General features: G+C 37.6%; 1 protein-coding gene and 2 pseudogenes across 2 annotated transcripts in view; 1 reads left to right on the top strand and 2 right to left on the bottom strand.

Moving 5' to 3' along the window:
* SLC24A2 (solute carrier family 24 member 2) overlaps positions 1-27,641 on the top strand; it is a 266,259-nt gene that overhangs the window by 51,407 nt on the left and 187,211 nt on the right. The window lies entirely within an intron of this gene.
* On the bottom strand, positions 7,028-7,632 carry LOC104664243 (annotated as a pseudogene). The gene has a single exon (XR_748235.2). The product of XR_748235.2 is annotated as a transcription factor BTF3 pseudogene (transcript).
* LOC115893985 lies at positions 25,848-26,266 on the bottom strand (annotated as a pseudogene).

The following is a 27,641-nucleotide window of genomic DNA, read 5'->3' as shown; positions in this document are numbered from 1 at the left end:
CCAATATAAATGAGTACTTTTACCACTTTCCAGACAACATGTACTAAGAATCTCAGAATATTTTAATTTCACTTAAACCTCTCCCACTTTTTGTGTTACTGTTATCACGTATTTTAATTCTAACTACATCCCCGCATGGCTCACACTGTTCTATTTAGTCTCTGCTCAAATGTTACTTCCTCAGAGAGCCTTGCCTCTATCATCATAATTAAAGTAACCTCACCCCACCCCTTTCTTTTCCATTCCCCCTTATTCTATTTTGTTTTTCTTCCTGGACTTATTATCTGAAATAAGAGTATTTATTTGTTTTTGCCCATCTCTAGCATTAGAATATAAGTTTCAAAAGTACAGGAGTTTTCTACCTTGTTCACAAAGGTTTGGCCCAGAGAAGGCACTCAATAAATGTATGTTAAACCACAAACATAGATCAGAGGTGCTCAACAGAGACAACAATTAACTCTTAAGAATGAGAAAATCAGGGGCCCATAGGACATTGGAGAACTTCTGCAAACCAGAAGTAAGATGATTTTTATAATAAGAAAACTTGGAAGGGATACTGGGATCACTCCAGAAATAACTAAGTGGGCAGATTTCCTCTATTCATGATTTTTCATTCATTCAACGCTTCCTGAACACCTGTGCAAATCCTGGGTGCTGAGTGAGGTGTGAGTGCTGTGCTAGTCTTCATGCTGTGTGCAACAAGCTGCGTTCTCTGTAGGCTTCCTTCACAGATTGTCATTGGAAATGAGATCTGGTTTCACTTAAAGGTATGAGGGGGCAATGGGCTGGATGACTGAAGGGGATATTGTAAGAGAAAGGAAAGAAGATCATCTTGCTGGTGGGGCATTCTGGGCTGAAGAAAATCAAGAGCTTTGATTCTGATACCCTTAGGTCAGTAATGTTAAGACAATATCCAAATGATGTGAAAATGCATTCACAAATAAAAGATATCCCAAATTGTTCCAAGAAAATTCTAAACCCAGAGCCTCTGAATTTATAGTGCCCTGTTCTCCCCATCACTGAGACTCAGGCACCAAAGGGCAGTAGTTCTGGAAACTTGGACCAAGATACCATCCAGAGAACAGCTCACATGCCCAGTGTTTGCTTAATTTGCCCAGCATCTTAAGACTTCTTCTTTAGTCACATCGTAAGACTTCTAAAATGTGTCATCCTTATGTGACTTCATAGTCATCATTTTCTTCTCTGTAGCAATTGGGACTGAAATGGTCTAAGGGGTACCTCCCTCTAGCTATTACTCGTTTATGAAACAATAAAACCAAAAGGCCACAGGTTAATTCCTAGGTTCTACTCACAGAATGGCAATTGAAAAATCTGGGTTTTTTTTTTTTTACACTGGGGCTGCATTATTTTCACATTTTCAATTTTCAGCCTTTTCTCCAGCCTGACAGGCAGATGGGAGGGCAGCTGGCCCTGCAATCAAAAGTGACCCTGGCAGCCAGTGTCTCTGTTTCATGGTCTGCCCTGAGACAGGCAGATCTGGTTTCTGCATTTGAAATGTGATTGGCAAAGTGGCTGCAGAGGGAGAACCAGTACAGACACGGGGGAGCGGTAGCTCTCAGATGGTGACGTTAGGATTATATACTAATGTATGCCTGACATTGCCAAAGCCTCATTAAGACATTGCATATGTTCCTTAGCTTGATTGAATCTTTCTACAATTTATGCATAGATCGCAACATCACACTGTGCCCCATAAATATACATAATTATTGGTCAATTAAAAATAAATTAATTAATTTAAAAAAATAAGAGAGACTGCCAGCCCTGATGGAATTGCATGGATGGGGGTGCTCATGCTGTTTAGTAGGCAGTATTGCTAGTATTTTTTTCAAGACGTGGTCTCAGGCCACTATTTCTTTCCAAACTACAAGTCAGAGTTTTCTCTGAAAGCTAATCAGACTGAGGAAATTAATCCCACAACCTCTGCCTCTTCAATGCTAGCCAGCGGGGCTAAACCACTTGGAAAGTTTTGGCAGCAGACATAATGTGCCCACTAGGGGCCAGGCGCTGGGCTGAGCATAGCTGGACAAATATCTGCACCTGCCCTTTTGCAGACATGTCTAAAAGTTCACCAGGAAGAGATTGTTTTTAACAGAACAAGGAGTTCTTTACGGTTTTTTATTGGACATCCATAAAAAACACAGCAATAGGTATCATTTTTGAGCACCTGCCATGTGCCAACCCAATCTCAGTGCTTCTCCTCCATGTTTTCAAATCCTCACAACCCTGGTAGATACTGTCATACCCATTTCACAGACCAGAGGGATAATATCTGCTCAAGTGGTTGGAGAAACTGACTCACAAGGTATAGGTATAATTACGCTGTATATATAATACGTATAATTACGCATGTATTCTAAACAAAACGATGACTGTTCAACTAGATACAAAATTATACAACTTGCTTTTTTAATTTAATATCTAAGTTAGATATGTTTTCATGTTGCTATATATAAACTTTACCTCATTTTGTGAAATAATGGCCTAGCAGTCTTAAGGTTGTAACGTCATTTGTTTAACTATTTGCCTACTGATGGGCAATTTAGGTTGTTTTCTACAGTCACAAAAATATGACATTGAACATCTTTGTACTTCTACCTCTGTATACATGGACAGATAAATTATATGCATTATATAATTATCATATATTTATATAATTATACGTTACGTATAATTACGTATATATAATTATAATTACACTGCCAGGCAAAGTGAGAACACAGTTCCAGTATGTGTGAGGCCCTGCTAACAGGTTGCTGTGCAAAGTGTGGTCAGCCTGCAGTCACCATTTATTCGGTGTCAGCCCTGTACTTGGAATTATATTTGGCGTTTTACCTATGCTACATATATTAGCCAGCTTGGGCTGCTGTAACAAAATACCACAGACTGCATGGCTTAAATGGCAGAAACCTATTTCTCACAGTACTGGAGGCTGGAAGTCCAACATCAAGGTATCAGCTGACTTGGTTTCTTCTGGCTCATAGATGATCAGCTTCTTGCTGTTTTCTCGTATAGCATGTGTGCACATACATGCATGCACACACACACACGGAGAGAGAGAGAGAGAGAGAGAGAGAGAGAGAGAGAGAGAGAGAGAGAAACAAGTGTTCTTAAGTGTCTCTTTTTATAAGGACGTGAATGTTATTAGATCAAAGCCCCACCCTTATGATTGTATTTAACTTTAATTACTTCTTTATACTATCTTCAAATATAGTCACACTTGGGGTTAGGGCTTCAACATTTGAATGTGGGTGGGGGTTGTACACAGCATTCACTCCATAGCATTATGTATAATCCTCACAAGAAATGTATTTTACAGATGGATAAACTGAAGCTCAGAGAAAGTAAGTTATGCTAGTAGCTTATGACAGAGACAGGATTCAAACATAAATCATGATTCTAAAATTCATACTTTTTCCACCAGCTAGACCACCTTCTAAAGTTTATTTGGTGGCTTGATATCTAGACAATATATAAATGAGAAGAATTGCTAAACTTGATTTATCAACTGCCTTATGTTCTATGCTAGTTTGTTTTACGCTGGCTTATTTTGAAAGGTGAACTCAAGACAAATCAATTATCACTTAGCATTTGAACAAATAGACTATAAAGCAAAGTGAACTGAAAAGTGTGACAGTTTTAAGTAGGTAAGGTGCTTGAAAGATGAATATCTTTTTTTCCATTGTCAAAAAATTTTATTAAGGGTAAAAAAATAACCTAAGAGTTATAGGATTTAAGTATAGAAAGGAGTAGGAGTGATGATTTAAACACTATTAAATGTGACTTTAAATGTAGCCATTTATGCTTAGAAAATATATGCATCAAAAAATATTTTAAGCATGTTTAAACTTTTAATGCAAAAGTAATATATTCATATTTTAGCAATTCAGGCAATAAAGGAATGAAAACTATTAATATACATATGCATGTATTCTAAACAAAACAATGACTGTTCAACTAGATACAAAATTATACAACTTGCTTTTTTAATTTAATATCTAAGTTAGATATGTTTTCATGTTGCTATATATAAACTTTACCTCATTTTGTGAAATAATGGCCTAGCAGTCTTAAGGTTGTAACGTCATTTGTTTAACTATTTGCCTACTGGTGGGCAATTTAGGTTGTTTTCTACAGTCACAAAAATATGGCATTGAACATCTTTGTACTTCTACCTCTGTATACATGGACAGATAAATTATATGCATTATATAATTATATATTTATATAATTATATATCCTAAAAATATAACTATGTAACTTATCCATAGGATAAATGCAATTAGTATATCAAAAACCTGCACATTAGATAGATATTGCCAAGTTAACTTCAAGATAAATTTTCACATTCAAATATTTTCCAAAGACTCATTCTACATTGAAGGCAATGAAACACTGTCATGGTTCTCACTGCATTCTGTACCTTCTTTGGTGACGTTGTTCAGAGGCCTGAAGGAAGCGAGGGAGACAACCGTGCTGCTATGGACAGTGCTCACAAAAACAATCGAGTAGTCCATTCGCTTTCCCTGCAGCCTTGGGTAGAGGGACCTGGCATTCATTCGTTTAAATGGCAGTGCTTTTCCATTTTTTTAAATTTTATGTTTTCAATTGACAAATGATAATGGTACATATTCATAGGGTACATCATGATGTTTAGATACATATAATAATGTATAGTAATCAGATCAGGGTAATTAGCATATCCATCATCTCAAACATGTATTATTTCTTTGTGTTGGTAATGCCCAATATCCTTCTTCTAGCTACTTGAAAATATCTAACATTTTTAACTATAGTCATTCTACAGTTGGGATAAAGCACTAGAACTTATTCCAGGTCTCTAGCTTAATTTTGTATCCTTTAATCAATCTCTCCCTAGTCCTCCCTTCCTCCTGCCCTATCCAGCCTCTTGTATCCTCTTTTCTTCTTTTTACTTCTATGAGATCATCTCCCCTTTTTTTCCTTAACTTCCACATATGCGTGAGAACATGTGCTGTTTAACTTTCTGTTCCTGGCTTATTTCACTTATCCTCAAGTTCCATCCACGTTGCTGTGGATGACAGGATTCCATTCTTTATTTGGCTGAATAGTGTTCCATTGTGTATATACAACACATTTTCTTTATCCATTCATCTGTTATTGAACACCTAAGTTTAGTCCGTATCTTCATTATTGTGAATAGTGCTGCAATAAATATGGAGTACAGATATCTCTTCAATACACTTATTTCCTTTCCTTTGGATAAATGCCCAATAGTGGGATTGCTGTATCATGCGGTGGTCCTATTTGTAGTTTTTGGAGGAACCTCTATACTATTCTCCATAGTGGCCATACTAATTAACATTCCCACTAACAGTGTATAAGAGTCCTTTTAAATCCATATCCTTACCAGCATTTGTTATTTTTTGTCTTTTTGAAAATAACCATCCTAACTGGGGTGAAATGATACTTCCTTGTGGTTTTGATCTGCATTTCCCTGATCGGTGATGTTGAGCATTTTTTCATATATTTGCTGGCCATTAGTATATCTTACTTTGAGAAATGTCTGTTCAGCTCTACTTCTTATTGTTATTCATGCACCAGACATTTACTGTTTACTATGTGGAAGGTGAAACGATGGACATTAAAATTGTTCTAAAGATGAGTAAGTCAAAAAGGGCCTACCTAAGGCTCCTGTGCTTCACTTTTCTTTTCATGGCAGGCAATTATTTTAGTTTTTAATTTGCATACAGTACATTTTTTTCCTTTTGGTGTGCTGCTTGACTTTTTATTCTCAGTCTCAATGCAAACAAATAAAAATGACAATTTTTTGATATTGAATATGCCCTCTCTCATCAGTAAATAAAACCTTCTAGCCTAGAGTTCTTTGAGCCTCTGGCTATACAAAAATTGAGGAGCCTTCCAATGTCTGGAGCTTTCTAAAACTCCAGTCTGAACAATTAAACTTGTTTTGGGATGTAAAATGTTGGTGACGGCTGTCATTTTTTTTTTTTTTTTGAAGCAGTTATGTGGTCTTTGAAAATTGTACATGCCTGTTCTGAGTCTTTCTCCCTACCAGCATTGAGAGCCTTCTATAATCACTACAGGTGTGATAGCTTAAGATTTTTTCATTATAACAAAGCAGAAAGAATAAAAGAGTTTTAATGAAAGGTATAGTCTCCTGAGCTGAAACTACATTACCGACCTGAAGCCCTGGAAAATGCTAATACTCAGTATATTAAAAAAACAGCCAGCTTAGTCCCCTTAATGCCCATTTGCCTGAATTTATGAGATATCATTCTTTTCAGCTTGGCATTTGTGAAGCTATCCAGCTGGGAGTGAGTCAGGTTTTTTTTTTTTTTTTTTTTTCTGTCACTAATTCATTAAAAATGCCAGTCATACAAAGCAACTCAAGTGAGACCACCTGCCTTTCTGAAAACCTTAAATACCCAAGAGAAGGAGGAACTATATGCCTTGGTCCTGGTCTGGAACTGCTGCTCTTAGAAAGGGCACAGCCTCGGGTAAAGGCCAGTTGTGCCATGGATGATGTGTCTGACTACGGATCAGAAAGGGCACGGCCTCCATGGCCGACACACCTAATCCCACTCCCAGTCCCCTCTTCCTTACCTGGCAAGCAGTGGAAGCCTGTAAGCCTCAGCCATTTCACTTGAGAAGGGCTGATAACGCTGACCTCCCAGAGCTGTTTAGGCCCTCAGAGTTAACCTGCTTTCTTTCACTTTTTTGAACTTTTAAAAATATACCACAAAGACTGGAAGCAGCCCCTTTCCCCTCTGAGAAAGACATATGAATGATCCCGATTTGTAATTTCTGATTATGTTTTAAAAGTAATCATGTTTTTGTTGTTGTTGTTTTTTTTTTTTTTTTTTACTAGGCGAAGAACTTTATTAACCTTTGTTTCAAACTTGATTCCCAGGCTTCTTCGGCTTAATTAGCTGCAAAGAATGAATTGTGTATAAGCAAAAACTGAAAAGAGCTGCAGTGTCCAAGGGGCTTGGGCTTAAAAATATTAGAGATCTAGATTTTATCAGATCCATAAACAAAAATTTCTTAAAAAGCAGTCATAATATAAAATAGCAGCTCCCAGTAACTTCTTCAAGTTTTATCTTCAGAAGTTGACTCAATTCAGTTTGCCTCATTCTTGGAAGCCTCATCAAAATTCTCCACAAGATCTGGAACTTCATCATCATCATCCTCTCCAGTAGCAAGTGGTGCTTTTCCATCCACAGATTGTTCGGGCAGAGCTTCGGCCAGTCTCCTTAAACTAGTCAGACTATCTGCGCCAAGCTGGTTTAAGATGCTGGGTAGCATTTCTGTCAGCTGCTTCGTCTCAGCATGGCCTGTAATGGTGAAAGTGTTCGCTGCCAGAGATGCCTGAACTTTAGGGTTGTTAAAGTGGATCACTGTTCCTTGGTTTGTAAACATATTCACCTCTTCAATACCAGAGATATTGTTTACCCCTAACTTCTTTAAGGAGAACTGAAGTTTTTAATCATCTGCTGTGGCTGTTCTATGAACCACCTTCTTCTTTCTGTGAGCAGTTCCTTTCCCACCAATGCACACTTGTGCCTGCAGTTTGGTGAGTTTTTCCTGGTTCATGATTGTTTCTTTCATGTTGTCGGACCGAATAAGGGGCCGCGCGGGGAACTAGGGTTGGTGCTCAGGGGGTCTCGGGTGAACCAGCTGAGATTAGGTGCACACACGCGGGGACGCCAATCATGTTTTTAAATAAATGTAAAACTGATCAGACCTTTGCTGAGAGGGATGTAAGATAAATTACTATAGGATATTTTTTTCAGAGTCTTCTTTTCCACACTTAGGATAAATTCATTTTAAAAAGTCATTTCTTCTGGAAATGGATTTATAGCAAAATTACATGAATGCCTAAAAAAATTGGAGAAAGAGTGAAAGATGTCATATTCATTCATCCAACAAACAGGTACAAGTTTCTGCCACATGCTGGTCGTTGTTCTAAGTGTCTGAGCTCCTGCAGGGAACAAAACTGGCCAAAATCCCTGCCTGCTTGGAGCTTGCCTTCTTGTAGGGGAGGGGAAGACAGTACAAAATAAATAACTAAATGATGTAGTGTGTGGGAAAATGCAAAATGCTATAGGGAAAAATAAGTTAGGTAAGATAGTGGGGAGAATTAAAAGCCAAACTCTAATGCAAAATGATCACAGGCTTAATGTGATGTAAGTTATTTAAAGTCACTTTTCAAAAATTTGGATTATATCTAAAATATTCTTTTTTTTTTTTTGGTTTAATGGGCGATGACAAAAATATCACTGTATGCAGATCCCCCTCTTCTTTGGTTTTATCCACATAAAAATGTCTAATATGTATGTTAACTTAAACTGAGGCCATAGCATTAAATGTCAGCAGATTTGCTTGATAAGAAGAACCTAGGAATGCTAGAGCCCACGGACACAGAATTGCTTTCTTTTCTTTCCTAATAAATAAGGTGATATAATGTTTGCTTCTTTAATCATGATGAAGTTTCAGCCCAAATGTTGTAGGTGCTTGAATGAAATGGGAACAAGCAATAAATCTGGGATTGACTTCACAGAGGTATATGACAGTATGATGATTTAACATGTACTACCAAGCGATAAATAAAATACCATCTTTCTGACAAGAAGGAAAAAACAGAATGTATCCAGGAGCATTCATTAGAACTTTAAAGCCAGCCTAAAATCCTCCCTTGGCGTAAAAGAAAAGAAAGGCTCTATATATCACGTTGAATATGCCTTGGGATAGATCAATTCTACAGGGTGCAAAAATATTCTATAGAACAGTTGGTAAACTGCAAATGAATTTAGCTATGTTAACCATATATGAATAATGACATCCTGTAATGATTTTAAGTTAGTCATATGCATGACAAGTAGAGGATATTTAGTGCCAAATAATTGTATTAGCCAACAGGAATTTGATAATCATTGTGAAGAGAGCAAAATCACATTTCACACTCTGTTCAGTTTGGAGGTCGCTGAGGTCTCCAGGAGCCAATCACAACCTTCTCTTCTGTTCCTTTTCCTGTTGTACGGGGAGTGCTGTGCTTTCTGATTGCTTTTTGGAACCACACTGCAATTTTATTTGCTTTCTTATTAAAATAAAACAAGATAAACAAACAAAATTAATATAAGTGAGAATAACACAAGCTTACAGACATTCACACACATGAAACTATAGAACTAGAGTTTATAGAACCCGATTTTGCCTTTTCCTTTTACCTTTTTGGTTGGATGTATTCTTGAAGTTATATTCCTTTCCAGGCAATTAAAGTGTTATTACTGCAGCAAGAAGATTACCTGTTGAGAGAAAGTGTAATCCTACGCAATGTTCAGTGTGAAATATTTGTGCGCCAAGAGGTGACTCCGTGAAGACTGGTTTTTGAGGAGCTATAAAGCTGGAGGCAGAAATCTTGATCAGGGCTCATGGGCCTTGACTCCACTTTCATTCTTAAATGAGGTTGTGGGCTCGCTAGAGCTGAGTTTGCTTTGAGAATCAGGAGATCACAGTGTTTGTAAATATTCCTTGTTAAGAAGAAGCCTGTATACTGAAAGCGTGCTTTTTTCCCCCAATGCTCTATACGTCTGGATATAAAAGGACCAGGGCAGAGTAGGGATTGGGATTTTCTTTCAAGTCTGACATAACTGTACTCCAGAGGGGAATATGGGCAGCAGCTGTGTATCCTGGGAGTAAGGAAAAAACTCCTCTAAGATATGCTACGTTGAGTGCTGATCTGTGGGTCCATATTACTTCCATTCAGTGCTGTGTCTTTAGAAACACTGAGGAGAGCATGTAAACTATTCTTACCAAATTCTCTCTCATGAAAGACTGCAGTCATGGTGGCCTTTATATGCTTTTTAATACTGCAATCTTTATTCATATTCTATCTCATTATATTATTGCATATATTTCCTTTAAAATGGCAAAAGTAAATGTGCACATAAAATGCTGCAAAAAAAAAAAAAATGCTGTGGTGTATATAATGAAGTCCTAGGAAAATAGCTTATTATGAAGACAGTTTACCTCCAACTCTGAAAGTTTTTATCAAAACATTCAACAGAATTTGTACGCATTTCATCCTAAGCCAAAATAGAATAAAAATAAAATGTTGAGCCAAATTCTTACCTAAACTATTTACTTATTCTGGAGGAGGCACATTTGGATTGGCATTCACTCTTTTAGTTACTGAGAAAACAACTGATTGAATTACATGTAATTATAACGTGCAATATAAAATTAACCACTTACCAGATGTACAGTGTGCAGGATATAATTAGGGTTTCTCAGCCCGAGCACCATTTCTTTGTTGTGGGGGACTGACCTGAGCACTCTGGATCTTTAGCGGTATCCTTGGTCTCGACCTTCTAGATGCTGGTAGCACACGCCCTCTCCAGTTAGGACAATCAAATATGTCTCAAGACATTGCAAAATGCCTCTAGGGGTACAAAATTACCCCACCGGCATGTACAATAGTGGATAAATGTAACTACAGTATAAGACAGGTTTTGAATGGTGCAGACCAGGGCTGGAAAGGTTGTGAAGCACGTGAGCTCCTCTGGCAAGGAGTGTTGGGGAGGCTACAAGGAAGAGGTGAGGTTTGACTGGCATTTGAAGTTGTACAGGATTTTGGATTTAACTGTAGTTTGCTTATTAGTCTCCCTTTAATGGTATCTAATCTAACTGGCGTTTGTGTTTGAAATACGCCCTATTGGTTTCAAAGAGGTTTAAATTTCTAAATATGCCAAATTTGTGCATTAACCAGAAATTGAAAGACTTTAAATACTTTTTATTTCTCTTTTTAAACTAAGAATGAATTTTTCCTGAACTTAATAATGTGGGTATTTTGGAATTAAAAGCATCTGGAGATAATTAGATTGGGCATAAGCTGAATGTTCTCCATTTACAAATGCCACAAAGACACTTGGCATTGTTTTACTGAAAAGGAAGTAAAATATCAGACCTTGTATTAATAATGTTAGCTTTTAGCAGGATCTCCTCCCAACCTCCACCCACACTCCAAAAAAGGCAAAAGGCATGTCAAGTTGTTTAGACATTTTATCCCATCCCCAGTTCATCTTTTACAAATCAAAACTGTGCAAAGTTGTCTTTCAAATATCTATTGAATCTTTAATTTAATCTTTGAAGGCATCACCTTTCTCAAAGATAATGACTTGCTCTGATTGTGTCATGTTTGGAAAACAGACATTATCACATGCTGCTGTGTAGAAGTATCATTCTCTTCTTAGCATTTCTTGTTAAGTCTGGTTGAGCAACATCAGCTATGCACTTAACCAAGTGTGAGATTAATCATGATTCTGTATCCACCAAATTTTGTGTTCTGAATTATCCAAAAAAGAAGTCTTCTGGAAGGACTTGCTCTTAAATTCTTCTCCAAATGCATTAACATTCTCTCCCAGTTGCTACAATTGTGTCAGTATTGATATCACTATATAGGAAATTAAATTAATGAGATTTGGCAAAAATTATAATGGTGTTGACATTATGAGTGTACCACACATCAGATTATATCATGAGTTAGATTATAAATTAAAGACATAAATAGTTAAATGCATTCCAACAAATGTGAATTTTAGTAAAAAATACTCAGTATGGCAAAATGCTCACATCAACAGAGACATACCTTATACAGCACTCAGTATCTAGTAGACTCTCAAAAAATGTTTGCCCAATTAAGCTTTTTTTGTTAACTGCTGTCCTGAAGTATGATGTAGAAAAAACTTTTTGAGTTGAAAATTTTGCTGTAATTTTTTTTCTTTCTTTGCTTCTGGCCCTGGACTTCTATTATTATTACTAGAAATTCTCCTGAGATTAGATTTCAAGAAGAATTCTATGAATAAGACAGTAAATGACATGTCCATATCTGATTCAACTATACTGGGACACAAGGTAATAGCACCGATATTTCTTGGAGTCCCTTCTAGTGTTATACTCGATCCTAAAGTCTTATGGCAAAAATTGCTTATTTCACAGGGTCTATGTTAAAGTCATTATGAGATGATGAAAGACACAGCTTATGGCTTAAGATGGCTTGGTGGGGGACGTTGACTGTAAATTAAATGGAATATGATAGAACGTTTGGAATGGAAACACCTGTATTAAGTATTTTTTTTTTAATGAGGGAAGAGTACCAGATGTTCTGTGGGCTCATTCTTTTTTGGTGTATCTTATTTTTCTTTGTTGTTAGCAGAAATATGAAATACATTAAAACTCCTTCACATCTATACAACAGAAATAGAATAAGAAAGCACATGACATGACTACTAGATAAAGCACTACCTAAAATAATTGCCTTAAGCTGTTTGGAGATTTATTGTAAATTAGATTGCAGGAATGTGCATGATAAAAATGGCATCTGTCATTTAAAAACAATATAATTTATTTTAAAATGGATCCATGTGCATGCTTAGATTGACAGGTCTTTAAATTTTGATGATAATTTTATCACTACCACCCCCAAGCCCCAATATTTTATGTGCTGTTTGCTTTGGGATTTTCCTTGAATTAAAAATTGAACAATCTTATTGCAGTGCAGAAAGAATTTCATTACTTTCAGAGGTGACCTTCCAGATTCTATTAGGACAAGAAAATAGCCTTTCACAACATCAGTCAAAATCTCTTTCCATATGAGCTTCACCTGAGTCTAGCACCTCCAAATGCTCTAGAAACTCTCTTTGACATTTCTCCTTATGTCTGTCCTTCCCAACCAAAGTCAACAATACATATGTGCTAAGATTGTTTAGGGGTCATCTTCTTTATTGTTTTGTTGTATGATGCTGACACTGGAATTTCTGTTGCATAGGCTCTTCAGGTTGAGAGTTAGTACCTTGAAGACAGGGATTGAATATCCTGGGGTGTTTTTTTTTGTTGTTGTTTTTGTTTTTGTTTTTAATATCCTGTTTCTTAACTTCCCAGAGAACCTAATTCACATGTGTATGCCTAATGGGCATTTTGTAACATTATTAACTGGTTCTTTCTGATAAATATCCCATGATTCCTTTAAAGATTATCTTGATTTATCCTGCACTTTTTAGGTATACCTTCAGAACTACAAACCAAATATTAATCAACTATTTTCAGCTTTTCTGTTAAAGATGTAATAGTACCAAAGGAGACAGGATTTTTATTTGTTATTATATAGTAGGTCATAATATTTTTATTTTAAAGTGATACCAAAATATATGATGAACCTAGCATTCTCAGTTCAGCTCAGTTAACAACTATGAAGAGTTATATTTTTATTGCTTCAAGAGAATTGATAATCTCATAAACGTTCCAAAAGAACATTCTTGAAGATGATATCTTATTTCCTCTGTTTCAGCATTCTGAAATCCAGGTTTTTTCACCTAAGGAAATCTATTAGGACCCACTTCCTATTATACATAGAACTACTTAAATACTCTTCTCTATAATTTCCATTTAGATTTGAGCAAGATCATGGAAGTAACACGTACAAAAAATATAATAGCAGCTGACAGGTAGTCTCTGGGATGCTTTCCTCTCTCAAGAGGGATTGCATAACCAATGGGGTATGAGGAATTTGGAAAAGTATTATGCAAAATAACCTTATATTAGAAGATGGAGAGTAAAAGACAAAGAGAGTCTGAAAATATGAGGTCGGTTTATCAGAAAAAAAGCAATGAACCTCACTAATTTAGTGACTTTTCAGTTATGTGAAGAATAATGACAATGTTTTCTCTATCAGTAAACAAACATAAACGCTCACAAAGGAAATAAACTTTATATGGCAAAGATTAAGATTAAATAGGATGAAACTATTCTCAAAATGAAGGCTGTTATGTGTTGGAATGATTAATTGAGGTGGACCGTAGAACTGTTTCATTAGGAAGTCATAGGAATGATGTGATGAAGACACATAAAGCGTCTGAAATGATGGGGATTAAATGACATTTTAAAGAGCCTCCTGTTTTAATGCTTTCTAATATTTCTTTTCATTTATTATTTAATTTCTTTATTAATTGCCCTGATTTTATCAGATTCATCATCTCATGGTTAAAGCTTTTAAAACTTCATTGTGAAAAAAGAAAGAGGACTTTAGTGTTTAGTTATCATATTGGAACACATATTTCTGTCTTCTCTTCTTTTGTTGTTGGTGCACCAATCAAAGCGCTAGCTCCAAAATAATAAATAATTTCAAATACATACAAAAATTCCTCTAGCCAGTATCAACAGAGGGTCAGCATTTTAGAATATTGATGACGGAAAGGGTTACTGTAACTGAAATCCAGCTGAAATCATTTTGCTCTGGGTCTCTATTAATATACAGAACTGATGTTTCATTTTAAAATAAACCAGGTGAGTTGTATTTTTGAAGTGGGATTTTCAGAGTTGGAAATTTGGGGTATTAGATGCTATTTTTCAACTTCTTTCTTTTTGGTTTATTCTGAGGAATTTTAAATCCCATTACTTTGAACAACAGTGATTTTTCTTAAATTTATAAGAGGTAATTGTTACCACGGAGTTAAACTTATGGGAAGAAGGATCAGAAACTGATGCTCCTATGCACACTCCACAGCTGAATTGCTGGGTACCTAAACAGTCACTTGTGTCAAGCACTATACTTTGGAAATGTAGATAACCAAATCATGAAAATATTAACATCAGGGAAATATGTGATGCTGGTAGAAGCTTTTAGAGATACAACACACACACACACACTACACACACACACACACACACACACACACACACACACCATTCCACATGTACACAAATTGTTTTAGAACTACAAAAAGAAAATCAAGAATATGAGTTTCTATTTAAGTGTTTATTATTGAGATGAGTCAGAAATATCTCTTTAGTCACATCAAGGTGATATGTAATTGTTAATGTACAATATGTTCAGTGTAAAGTATTTCCATACCACAGACTCCGAGACTCCAGCATTAAGGAAAATTCTTAAGCACCATGGACAGCTACAGCTTTCTTCTAGCAGCTGCACAGTTTACCAACACTCAGGGACCAGTTAAGAATTCATTCAGGGCTCATAATCCGTGTGTTCACTGTGAAATTCCACCTTGAATTTTCAGACCATGGTGTCTCAAGTTAGCACTTTTTTTTTTTTTTTTTTGAGATGGAGTCTCACTCCGTCACCCAGACTGGAGAGCAGTGGCGCGATCTCGGCTCACTGCAAGCTCCGCCTCCCGGGTTCACACCATTCTCCTGCCTCAGCCTCCAGAGTCGCTGGGACTACAGGCCCCCGGCACCATGCCCAGGTAATTTTTTGTATTTTTAGTAGAGTCGGGGTTTCACCGTGTTAGCCAGGATGGTCTCGATCTCCTGACCTCGTGATCTGCCCGCCTCAGCCTCCCAAAGTGCTGGGATTACAGGCGTGAGCCACCGCGCCCGGCCAAGTCAGCACTTTCATTTTCACACCATTGTTGAACAGTTTGTACCATCTTCTGCAGCTCTTTCACAGTATCTGGTAAACTATTGTAGATTCTAAGAATAAGTCAAAGTGATGTCCCCAAAGCCCCAGATCAGTGCATTTGGGTTTTGTGGGGCACACCCAGGAGTTCTTAAGATGTAATATTTTCAACTTTTATTTTAGATAGAGGAGGTATACGTTGAAATTAAAAATAATAAATTACAAATTTAAATTTTTAATAGAAAAAAGACAATATAGCAAAGAAATGGTTACCTACATTTCTTGGTCATATGAGGTTGGTACTTACTTTTAATGGTGAAAACCACAATTCCTTGTGCACCAACCTAATAGTACTAGCAACACAGCATTTCCGGTTTACCTCCAGCCTAGTTCATTCATTTATGTCACTCCCCAGCCTCTGTAGAAATTTCATTATGTGAATCATATCATAGAGTTCCAATGGGATTTGGAAGGACTTCAGAGTTACCTCAGTTGAAGACTGAGACCATGAAAGCTAATGTGGTTTGCTTGAAATCACCTAACTATGTATATATTTCGTGTATGCATTGATGAACAGTTTCTAGGTGTGATCACTTCTATTATGTGCAATTAATGGAAATCCAAAGAGAGCATGATTCAAATGGATAAATAAAAACATGAGATAAAAACCTTCTCAGCCATTGAGGTAGTTATATGAATTTTGTCTAAGTTTGAAATCCCTTTTATTTTATCAGTGAACTTGCTGATATTCTTGTAAGTACTCACGATTTGACCTTAATTAAAAAATGAAACTTTCCATAAATTCCCAAGTGCAACCCAGGCTGGTTCCTCCATTCTCTCCTCTGCATCTCAACCTTCTGGGCCCTTTCTCCTCTATCATTAATGGAGGTTTTAAATGCAAACTCTCAAGCAGTTCAGTTCCTCTCATTTCTCAGCCTCAGCTCTCACTCTGTACAGCAAAAGTCTAGGAAGCAATATGGGTAAAGGCAGAACTCTTCTCTGAGAGTGTTGTAAAGAACTCAGATAAAGCAAAAAATGATGTGGAGTAGTCTAGGTCAGACAAGAACAAGAATAATAGTGCTAAAGAAATTAGAAGCAGGTAGCAAATCATCTACAAGGTTTTAACATCTTAGCCACACTTTCTTATCTACTAATTTGGTGACAAGAGTGTTGTAATAAGTCCCTAGAGGAATAATGAGATGCTCCTACCCAAAACTCAACGCTAGCAACCAAGGAAAAGAATGTCTTGTGACTAGGAGCACTAGGCTAGGAAGCTTTGCCCCAGAAAACTTCTTCAAGCAATAAAGTCTTGCAGTTTATGCCCAGAAGGAAGATTCCTTAGGAACCTTGAAATCTGTGGTATTATATGAAGTAGAGGTGGAAGAGAGGTGACTGAGACTCCTTTTACAAGGGACTTGATTGCTTTCTTCTAATATTCAGTGTGACAGCTTATTGCACATGGATTCTTCTTTCTCAAATAGTTTGAAATGTGTCAAGGGAAATGTGTCCCACTTTCACAGCTCTAAAATCTCAACAGGCAAGAAACCAGCATAAATTCAGAGAGAATCATGAGGGAAATAAGTTGGCACCACACTTTAAAGTTCCAGAAGTTGAAGAGGACTGAAAATGGGTCATCTTTCAATGAACTAAAAGAAAGCCTTCCCACAATGGAAACTTGATGTAAGCATTTGAACATGTATGAGATTCATGTCATGGTCTAGTCATTCAGTGTCCCTGATGCAGTGACCATAAGCCTGACTTCCAGTAAGAGCCACAGGTGCCAGTCCAAGTAACATGGTGATGCTATAAGAGTGTTAAATTGGCTGGGCACAGTGGCTCATACCTGTAATCTCCACACTTTGTGAGGCCAAGGTGGGCTGATTGCTTGAGCTCAGGATTTCGAGACCAGCCTGGCAACATGGTGAAACCCTGTCTCTACAAAAATTACAAAAAAAATTAGCCAGATGTGGTGCTACACACCTGTGGTCTCAGCTACTCAGGAGGCTGAGGTGGGAGAATGGCTGGAGCCTGTCAGGCAGAGGTTGCAGTGAGCCGAGATTGCACCACTGCACTCCAGCCTGGGTGACAGAGCCAGACCCCGTCTAAAACAAAGAATGTTAAATCAGCCAGGCATGGTGGCTCACGCCTGTAATCCCAGCACTTTGGGAGGCCAAGACAGGCAGATCACAAGGTCAGGAGTTCGAGACCAGCCTTACCAGCAGGGAGAAACCCCATCTCTACTAAAAATACAAAAATTAGCCAGGTGTCGCGGCATGCTCCTGTAATCCCAGCTACTCAGGAGACTGAGGCAGGAGAATCGCTTGAACCTGGGAAGCGGAGGTTGCAATGAGCTGAGATCATGTCACTGCACTCCAGCCTGGGCGACAGAGGGAGACTCCATCTCAAAAAAAAAAAAAAAAAAAAAAGGTTTTAAATCATCTGGCCATTATTTTTGTCTTTAGACATCCCAGTCTGATTAGATTTTAACACATGTATGCATTTTCTTCTTGTAACAAAAGTTTTTAGTGGAATTTTCATTTAGTGGGGTCACTGAAGAACTAATTCTTTGATGACCCTTTAGTGGAAAAGCCTACTCCAGTATAATCACTGCAAGAGGCTTCAGATGATTTTAACCATAGAAAAAGGAGGAGAAGGTGTATAAAACTAGTAAGAAAATAAGATAAAAGTCAGCTAAAAAATTTAGACTCTCAAACAATAGATTAGGCCCAGAACAGGTGAACAGATACTGTGTAAGTTTATTGTTGAATAGTTTAACATTAGAATGTAGATGACTTTGTATAGACTTCCATTTTTCTATAATTCTTTTAAAAAGACAAATCAATAGGATTTTTTGGTTGTTATGTTCTTAATGACCTCTGAGGCAAACATTTTGGCAGCAACTTTTTATTGATAAATGCATTTTATCCTGATTATTTAAAAATTAGAAATTCATCTATAGTGCATATGGTAATTCTTGCTTAACCAAAAAACTAAACTTACCTAACCATTTCATTCCACCACCATTTCAAAATGCACCGGAGTGTACTGGGCTACTTGTGAGGCATCTTTTTTCTGTGGAACCTTAGTGTATCTCTCTTTGTGATCTAACATTCCCATTTTCTTTACTGAAAACTTGAGAATCAGTGAACCAGCACAATATGCTCAAGTTTGCATAGAAATACACTGCAAAACTTGGTGCCCTTTGGCCTGTTTTACAGGGTGCTAGTCATTAACTGTTACCTTCTAATTCTCCCTCTATATCTTATCAAATATTGTGAGTGTACCTTATATTTCAGGAAGAACTCTCACTGTCTCTGGCAAAGTGAGCTGCAGTAATTCATTATCCAGAACTCAGATATCAGATCACAAACAGCTTCAAGCATCTGGAATAGCACTGAACTATGTTTGATGGGGGAGAAAGAAACAGTGGTGGAACCAATGAATGTGTGTTGTAAAGAATATTTTACCCAGCCTTTGAGTGTATAAAAATAACAATAGTAACTAATAAGACCTGGAAACTCAGAGATTATAGTAGTGCCATTGACTGCAGACTGAAAGCATTCAGAATGACCAAGACAAAAGACAGATAAAAAAGCAGAAAACATGTGGCAAACAACAGAAGAATAGGAAAGGAAAAGAGACTGTGGGAATGAGGGTGATGATAGTGGCTATAAACTGTAAACACCAAGAACCTGTAAGAAAGAAAGGGTCAGATAGGGGAGGTAGGCAAAGGGGGTTATCAAAAAGCTATTCTAGATCTCAGCAGTCTCTCAAGATATGAGTGGCATAAAGGCAAATATAAGACATCAGCCCTAAAGGAACACCAATGTGTTGTTCAGGAGGATCATATTTAATGTGAGGATAAATTAAATCACCTCACATTGGGATCACAGGAGAGTGTCACTGCACACAAAATTTACTGAAAGCTTTCATACATGTAGTTAACCAGTGAATATGAGCTCCATGAAGCTAGGAACCCTGTTCTATCTGTCATTGGGACTCACACATTTCCTGGCACATAGTAAGCCCATAATAAGTATGCTGAATGAAATAATGAGTAAGCCATCATCATTGTCATGTAATCAGGATAAAATGCATTCATCAATAAAAAGTTGCTGCCAAAGTAGAGCTTTTGACTGTAGGATACTGTGAACATGTGCAGTTAAATAGGGGTAAGTGTGTTGTACATGGTATCTTGCAATACGGATTAGGAAAGGCAAAAGGGAGAAATAGAAGAAGAAGGAAAGAAAACATAAGAATGACTTGGAATGGGAAAGCCTGGAAAACCTAGCCTGATAAATAGATTGTTTATCTTTGTCTGTTCTAAAATAACTTGGTTAGAAAGGGATGCTCTTCATAAAGTCTCTAATTTTGTAAGTTTTTTGTACATTTTGCCCACATATTATTAAAGCTGCCATGATTAGCTGAATGGGGGGTACCTCTTTTATTTGAGTTTTTGTTCCTGAAAAGAGAGAATACTTTTGTTCTCCCTCCCTCAAAACAACTGCAACTCAAAACAACTTGAAAAGACATGTTTTGAAGAGCAAATTAGAAAAACAACAGATTCATATTAGTTGAATAATGCATGGGTATTTTCTGCTAGGTACTTTGCCTGGTTTTAGCCTTTGTACATAATCAGCATATAATGCAGCTGTATAAAAATTGCCAGTTGCTTCTTTCTTCAAGGGAATGCATTTATAAGTACCCTCCAGCCCTCTGAGGAGCATGTAATAGTGTGCCTTGGTCACATTTGCCAGCTTCCCTGTGGACTGTGCCTGGGCTCAAACACAATGAGGATGGGTTGACTGTGCCTACAGGGACTAGTCTTGTAGAAAAATAAAACTTTCAACTTCCAGAAAAAATCCTTAGCACAGAGGTGTCTGAGGAGCCATAATGTTGATTCCAAAGAACAAGCTAATGCACAGATGGATGCAGAATACTTCCCAAGGGTTTCCATCTTTTTTTTATACCTTCAGGAAAAGATTATTGCAAACCTGAGTCCTACTTGAGTCTTCTTGGCTTCTCTCCAGCTAAGCAATTATGCCTCTAATCTTGAAGGGGCAGGGTTAATATCTTTGATCATCTTTCTGCCTGTCAGTGTATCCACTGAGATTTTTTTTGAAAGCAAAATATTAGAAAATACAAGAGGACTTTGATATTCCTTGCAAATACTATATAAAACATTCAAACTTATTCATTTTGTAGGTATCTATAATTCTGTTCAAAGCTTGACATTGGGAAATACTTCAAAAACAATGTAGTCTGGCATCAGGTGCCTAGAAGTGTTAATTTCCTGATTATTATTATTATGGTGTTTGATGGTGGTGGTGGTAAGGATGGAGTTAGGGGGAAAGGTTGAGGCACCTTAGAAGTAGACTTTTCCCACCTCTTCTCACATAAATTCTTGGATTACTTTGTATCATTTGACTTACATCTCTCCATTTCCTTCCTCTCAACCCCACCCCTGAGAACCACTGTTTATTCTCTATCTCTCTGCAAAGTAGCAGATATGTAGGACAAACATGTCTAAAGATCTAATGTACAACATGAAGACTATAGTTAGTAATAGCATATTGTATTCAGGATACTTGCTAAATGAGCAGATTATAGCTGCTGTTGCCACAGAGGGGAAAAATGGATAACTCTGTGACATGATAGATATCTTAAATTTGTTTCACTGTAATGACCATTTTACTGTATGTATGTATTTCATAACATCATGTTGTATACCTTAAATAGATATACACACAAACATTCTTGTAATTCTCAAAGGACTCATAAGGAATGCTCCTCCTCCATTCAAATAGTGAAAGGGAAAAGGCAAGTGTTGTGGGTTGCCAAAATGGCTGACTGTAGAAATCACAAACAAGGTTTATAGGACTAGTGAAAAATTGAGACTCTAGAAACAGAAGTAAAGATGGTGATTTATTTTATTTTATTTTATTTTATTTTATTTTATTTTATTTTATTTTATTTTATTTTTAAGAATCAAAATAACCCTGAAAGGGAAGGGCTGCTCTTGGTCTTTTGATTCAGCAGTCAGTTTTTTACAAGGCAGGCTTGGGATGCTGCCTTTATGGTTCTGCGAGGGCTGCACCCCATCTGGAGGAGGAATCAAATTGTAGGGCCACCCTTGGGGACCTAATTCTGAGACTTGCACCCACCCTTGTTTGTGCATATGCACAGCTTCACAAAGGGTGGCCATAGGTCACATACACACACACACACACACACACACACACACACAGAGTTTCAGATTTTCTGTTATTAAAAAGGATAGCAGTGTGTGTTGTTGTAGAAAGACTTTCATCAGTAAAAACCTTGAAAATGTGAAAGTAGAATTACTTAACTTTAAAAAATTCTAGTTAATATATTCAGAAGTTCTTAGTCCCTGCAGATTTTTAGGAGCTGAGGTGTGATGGGACTTCATTTAATAATTGGCTAGATCCAGGTTGTAGGAGAATACTCTGACCATCTACCAACACTTAGGGGATATTCTTCCCTTATTCTCCAAAATGTGCAATTTACTTGGTGCTTGTAATTTCTTTTTAATATTTATACTTCTTTCCAGAAGAAAGTCAGCATCTTATAAATTAGTCTAGTATTCTTGAGGAATTCAGAAAGATTATAACAAATCATCAGGGGTGAAAAACCTCAATCTTACAAGTAAGTAAGGACTTCAGCACATTTCCTAGGGTTGGAGTTACTGAAATGATAGGCTTATACACAGTAATGCTAATAAAAACCTCTTGGAAACACATTTTCAATTTATAACCATGAAGGAAAATGTAGGCCTTTCATCAGGCCTTCTTCTCATTATCAAAATGTCTTTTGCACAATGGCAAAGAGACATCGATGTTAAAATCGGGTAAGAACATAGATTCTTGATGATATGACATGACCACAGTTTTAGGTCTCAAAATTGCATACTATTTATAAAAGTGGTTGACAAATACATTTAAAATTATAACTTATTTTTGCATTCAAAGCATAATTTTAGAGAAGGTGAGTAAAAGTATGCCCACTATTAGAAAATGCCCTAAAGCCTTATCATTGTTATGTAACAACCAATACAGATTTTAATAGCTAAATTGAGTTAAAGCTTTTCTCCTGGTGACATGTGTCCATTCTCCCAGAATGAAAACTTCCTGTCTCTTGACTTTACAAATGGTGCAGGTACTTCCTTCCTTCATTCAATAAATATTTATAAAGCATCTAACAATCAACTAGATACTAGGTGCTAGGATACAGCAGTAAACAAAGCAGGCAAAGAAACAAGAAACAAAGAAGTATCTGATATAATGTTAGCTAGTGATAAATACTGGGAAGAAAAGTAAAACAGGGAAAGGGGACAGAGAGAGGTACAAGGTTTTGAAAAAGATTCCCTGGAGGTGACATCTGAGTACAGAACTAAATTAAGTAAGAAAGTGAATCATGCAGATATCTAGGGCAGTGATTCTTAACCAGGGTGACTCTGCCTCTCCAGGGATGTTTGATGTCTGGAGAAGTTTTTAATTGTCACAACTAGGGGAAGGGATGGTACTGGCATCTGGTGGATGAGAACAAGGATGCTGCTAAACACCCTGTGCTGCAGAGGGCAGGTCCCTGTAGCAAAGAATTATCCAGCTTAAAATGTCACTAGCACTGAAGTTAAGAAACCCTGATCCAGAGAAAGAGCATTCCAGGATAAGAAGAAAGTAAATAAACACAACAGACCATGAGGTGGGAACTTGCTTGATATATTCAAGGAAGAACTAGGGGGTGTGTGTTGCTGGAGCACGCTAACAAGCAGTTACGTATCAGGAAAAGAATTTGGAAGATAGCTCAGGACCAGGTCACATGGGGTAGCAGGCAAGACTCCTGCCTCTCCTTTGTCTGCTCTGCTTCCCTCTTTACTAAGCTCCTATTCCAAACTCCCCAAGGAGAACTAGCTGGCTTTGCTGGCAGATGTCCTAGGAAGCTGAGTGGGTTTTGGTGGGAGACAAGGATTTCACATACGTGTTTACCTGAAGAGTACATTCAAACCCATCTTGCGCCATGATGGGAGATCTTAGAGTTGACTCTCCAGAGGTTGGGAAGATCATTTCACTAAAGTTCTGGAATAGAATTCTCGAGTGTGGTCATTACTAGACTCATGGCTCTTTCTATTTATGTTAGTGAAAATGAAATAAAATTAAGCATTCAGCTCCTCCAGTGTACTAGCCACATCACATTCCTAACAGCCATATGGAATCCTCGTCCTAAGGGTGGAACTCTGACTGCCCTCGGTCTCTGGGGCTGTTTTCTGTATTGCTCTTATCCTGACCTTCCCCAGACTTTTTGTGCTGAGACACCTGATGACGTCTTGGAAGGGCAGCCACTTTGGTATTGTTCAGGGGCACAGAAAAGTGTCCTCCACTGTCTCCAGGCCTCTTCAAATGATGTGTGGATGACTACCAGGTTTATGCTTGATTTGCTAGCCAACTGCCCTTGTTTTTTGAAATAATGGTTCATAGGGGATCCTGAAGTCCTTTTGGGTTGGCAACTTGCATTTACAGCTCTGGTTCTGAGTCTAGTTTGCATCATTTCTCCTCACTGTGTTATTTTCCACTTGCCCACACTGTCGCTTCTATTTTGCTTTTCTGCCTACACAACAGAGATTTTGTTCTAAGATATGAGTATTACTCAGTGACTCTGTTTTCCAACTTTAAAAATAAGTTTAAGGAACAAAGTATATTCAGAATCGCATATATGGATTTCATATTTCTACTTAGTACATTGTATGGTATGTGCTTTGATTTTGCTAGTTGGATGTGTTCTTCTAGAAATGAAATCCCAGGCATTATCTTTATATTAAGCCAGCAACGGCTCCGATTTGAAAGGACAAAACTAAGATAAGAATTAGGCTCCTCGATCAGTAGAGTTTATCCTCACTCATAATTTTTTTAAGCTCTTGGTAGTGGATGCCTTTAAAATTTTCTTTAAATATTTATGGCATTGTTTGTCAAATTTTGTGGCTTCAGGTTTCTTTTACACTCTTAAGCATTACTGAGGATCCCCAAAGAGCTTTTGTTATGGAGACTATATCTTTCTGTATTTACTATATTTGAAATTAAAACTGGGACAATTTAAAGCTCAAGAAAATCCAAGCACATATAACTTTAGCCGTCACAGCAATTGCATTATCACACATCACGTAGCCTCTGGAAGAATCCACTGCATGTTTGTGAAAAAATAAAAGCAAAAAAGGCAAACAGCATCTTAGAATTGTTGTGAAAATAGTTGTGACCTCACAGACCCCTCGAATAGAAATGCAGTGACCCTCAAGAATTCCCAGACCTTACTTAGAGAACTGCTAAGCACACAATTATTTTGCTTCTAGAAAATATTTTTTCTACTACTACTGGGTTAATCTTTCCTTGGCCTGAAGTGGCCAATAGATATCTGTGGAGAAGTAAAGAAGAAAATGGGCATTTATTAAGTACATTCTCTGGGTCTGTTCCATCATCTCCCAACTTCCAGTTAATCACCAGTCTCTTTTCATATATAGTCATCCATTTCCATTGGCTTGAGGATAGGATCATCTCTCCCTGTGTTCCTGTAGCAGCCTCCCAGCTGGCTGATTTGCAGTCCTCCTGGCTTGTCTCCAGTCTTTCTCCACCTGTGCCCAGAGCAATCTGCCTAAAACCCCCATGATACCATATTTGACCCTAATCTTTCCCGCAGCCCTTTGGATGAAGTGAAACTTCCTCCGCATGGCTGACAAGGCCCATTCATGACCAGGCTCTACAGATCCCTCATATTATTTTCCTTCTTTCTACTGCCCCCACCCTCCACCCCACACTCATATCCTAGCACTTTTAGTTTGTTGAGCACCTGAACATTTGTGTTCTTTCTCATATTTGAACGTGTAAATGTGTTATTCCCACTGTCTGGAACTTCCCAGCTATTCCTGGCCAAAACCTACTGGTCCATCAAATTTCAAAGCAGATGTCATTTCAATGAGGAAGATTTCTTTACCACCACCACCCCCTTGATGGGGCTAGTACTCCTCTTATTTGCCCCTGTGATACCTGGCCCTCTCCTTGTCATGGCACTTGTGACACTGCAGGGTACTTGTGTTTCCTTGGTTATATCCTCTTACCTGAAAGCATCTTGAGGTAAGGAAACAAGTCTGGGATCATCTGCACCCTCTGCCCATAGGGGTAGATGATGGTCACATGGTACACAGTTGTTGAATGATGAATTAATCAGTCAAAAAAATATTTTCAGAGTGCTAGGGCTTTATTACAAATGGAGTTGACTTGTAAAGAGGCTCTTCTCTAATCTTCTGTACCCTCTTCCCTCCCAAAGACATCCTTCTATGGGAGGATTAGGGAGGAGGAAATCTGGTGAACAGGGGCACTGCTTTTGCCAAAGTCCTCTAAAACAACTACTGAGTCCTTCTGGATCCAGTTGAGAATCTTCTAGAGGAAGAGGTTTCGCTTGCATCTTCAAGGTCCTTCATTTCTACATCCTAGGGGACTTTTGTCCTCTTTTGCCTTTTGAGCTGTGGTTCACTAGTCCTGGATAGTTTTGAGGGGCTTCCACTTCCATGGCTGCTTTCTCTTTCCAGGCAAGCTGGATCTGCTGGAGAAGTTTTTTGCGCTTCTTACCAGACAGAGTAATGTTGGTACGTACACTGGATGCCGCCTTCTTGAGGTGGTGCTGCATGATCAGCCCTTGGTCTATCACAGCCCCAACCACCCGGTGCCTCAGATGCCACTTCCAGTTCAATACCCACAGGTGCTTGAACAGCTTCTTCTTCAGTTCTGTTTGGGGGCAGTTGATATTTCCCTGGGGAGTTCCCATAGTCACACCACAACGCCAGTTCCCAATCAGTCAACCTTTTAAGTATTTCCTTTATAATAAATGTTTTATTTGCATTATCTCATTTAATCATCTTAACTTACTTCCATTGCCTAAACATCCCAGCAGCAAAAAAATAGTGAAGCTGTTCTCAACATCATATGCTGAGAACAAAGGGATCACCCACATGGGGACAACTCACAGAAATGAATAAAGATTAAGGTAAATTTTCCAAGGGAGAAGGCAGGCAAAGAATCATTCTGACAAAGCAGCTGGGTCCTCTTTCAACTTCTAAGTGACATTGCTGGAATATTCCCAACCAGAACTCAGAGTAAAACCACTAAAAATACTTGTTAAGGGAAACCGATCTGTTTCATCCTGAAAGTACTCTCCCAGTTGGCAGTCTTGAAAATCTCTATGCTCCTGGAGTTTTATAGCCTTTACTTTAAAAAAAAAAAAAAAAGTTTCGTTTTTAAAATAAAGTCCAAGAGCACTAGGGACGTGAAGGTTACATAGATTTACTTCACACTTAGTGGAAAATTCTTATCTTATAAGTCTTTCTTTCTTCTGACAATTTCTTGTTACATTGATTAAATCCCTGTAAGTTATTTTCTTCCAGTTCAGCCTCTGGGTTCCTGTTTATTTTTCCAGAAAGAACTCAGTAAAATTCTGAAAACAGAAAAGGAATTGAAAATATAGTTTTATTATTTATATTTTGAAAGAGGCACGAATGTTCATGGTAGATACAAATACACAAACACAGAAAAAAACTTTAAATAATTTCCAGTAATTCCACCACTGTTGGTATTTTAATATATATTCTTCCCATCTGTCTGTCTTGCACATACACACACACACACTCTCTCTCTTTCCCTATTTCCTTCTCTTACGTGTGAACGTATGCATATTTTTAAAATTTACCAATATAGTATAATATGGAATTAATTCTTATGAAATCAGCCTGTTTCATTTAATTGCAAATATCTCCATGTCATTAATCATGTGCCTCTGCTTCTCAAATGTTAATGCATGTGCAGATCACTGGGGAACTTGTTGGAAATGCAGAATCTCAGGCCCTCCCCCAGATCTACTGCATCAGAAACTGAATCTTAACAAGTTCCAGGTAAAGGTGACAATATTAGTCCACAGACCACATTTTAGTAGCAAAGGTTGAAATCTTTTCTGCAGATTGCACAGGGTCCCCAGTATTGGTGTAGTTAATTTTATGTAACTAAGCCCCATATGATCAAACACTGGAGTTATTTCCAACTGCCCTGCTAGGATGAGACACATTCTTGCAAATATTAGTATATATCCATCATTATTTCCTTAGGAGAAAAAGCCCTGTAGATAGTTTGCTGAATCGTACATATTTTGA

This window comes from Rhinopithecus roxellana, chromosome 16, assembly GCF_007565055.1.
Source record: "Rhinopithecus roxellana isolate Shanxi Qingling chromosome 16, ASM756505v1, whole genome shotgun sequence".
NCBI classification, from domain to species: Eukaryota; Metazoa; Chordata; class Mammalia; order Primates; family Cercopithecidae; genus Rhinopithecus; species Rhinopithecus roxellana.
Note: the sequence above shows the minus strand (reverse complement) of the source record. Positions and strands in the feature narration are given on the sequence as shown.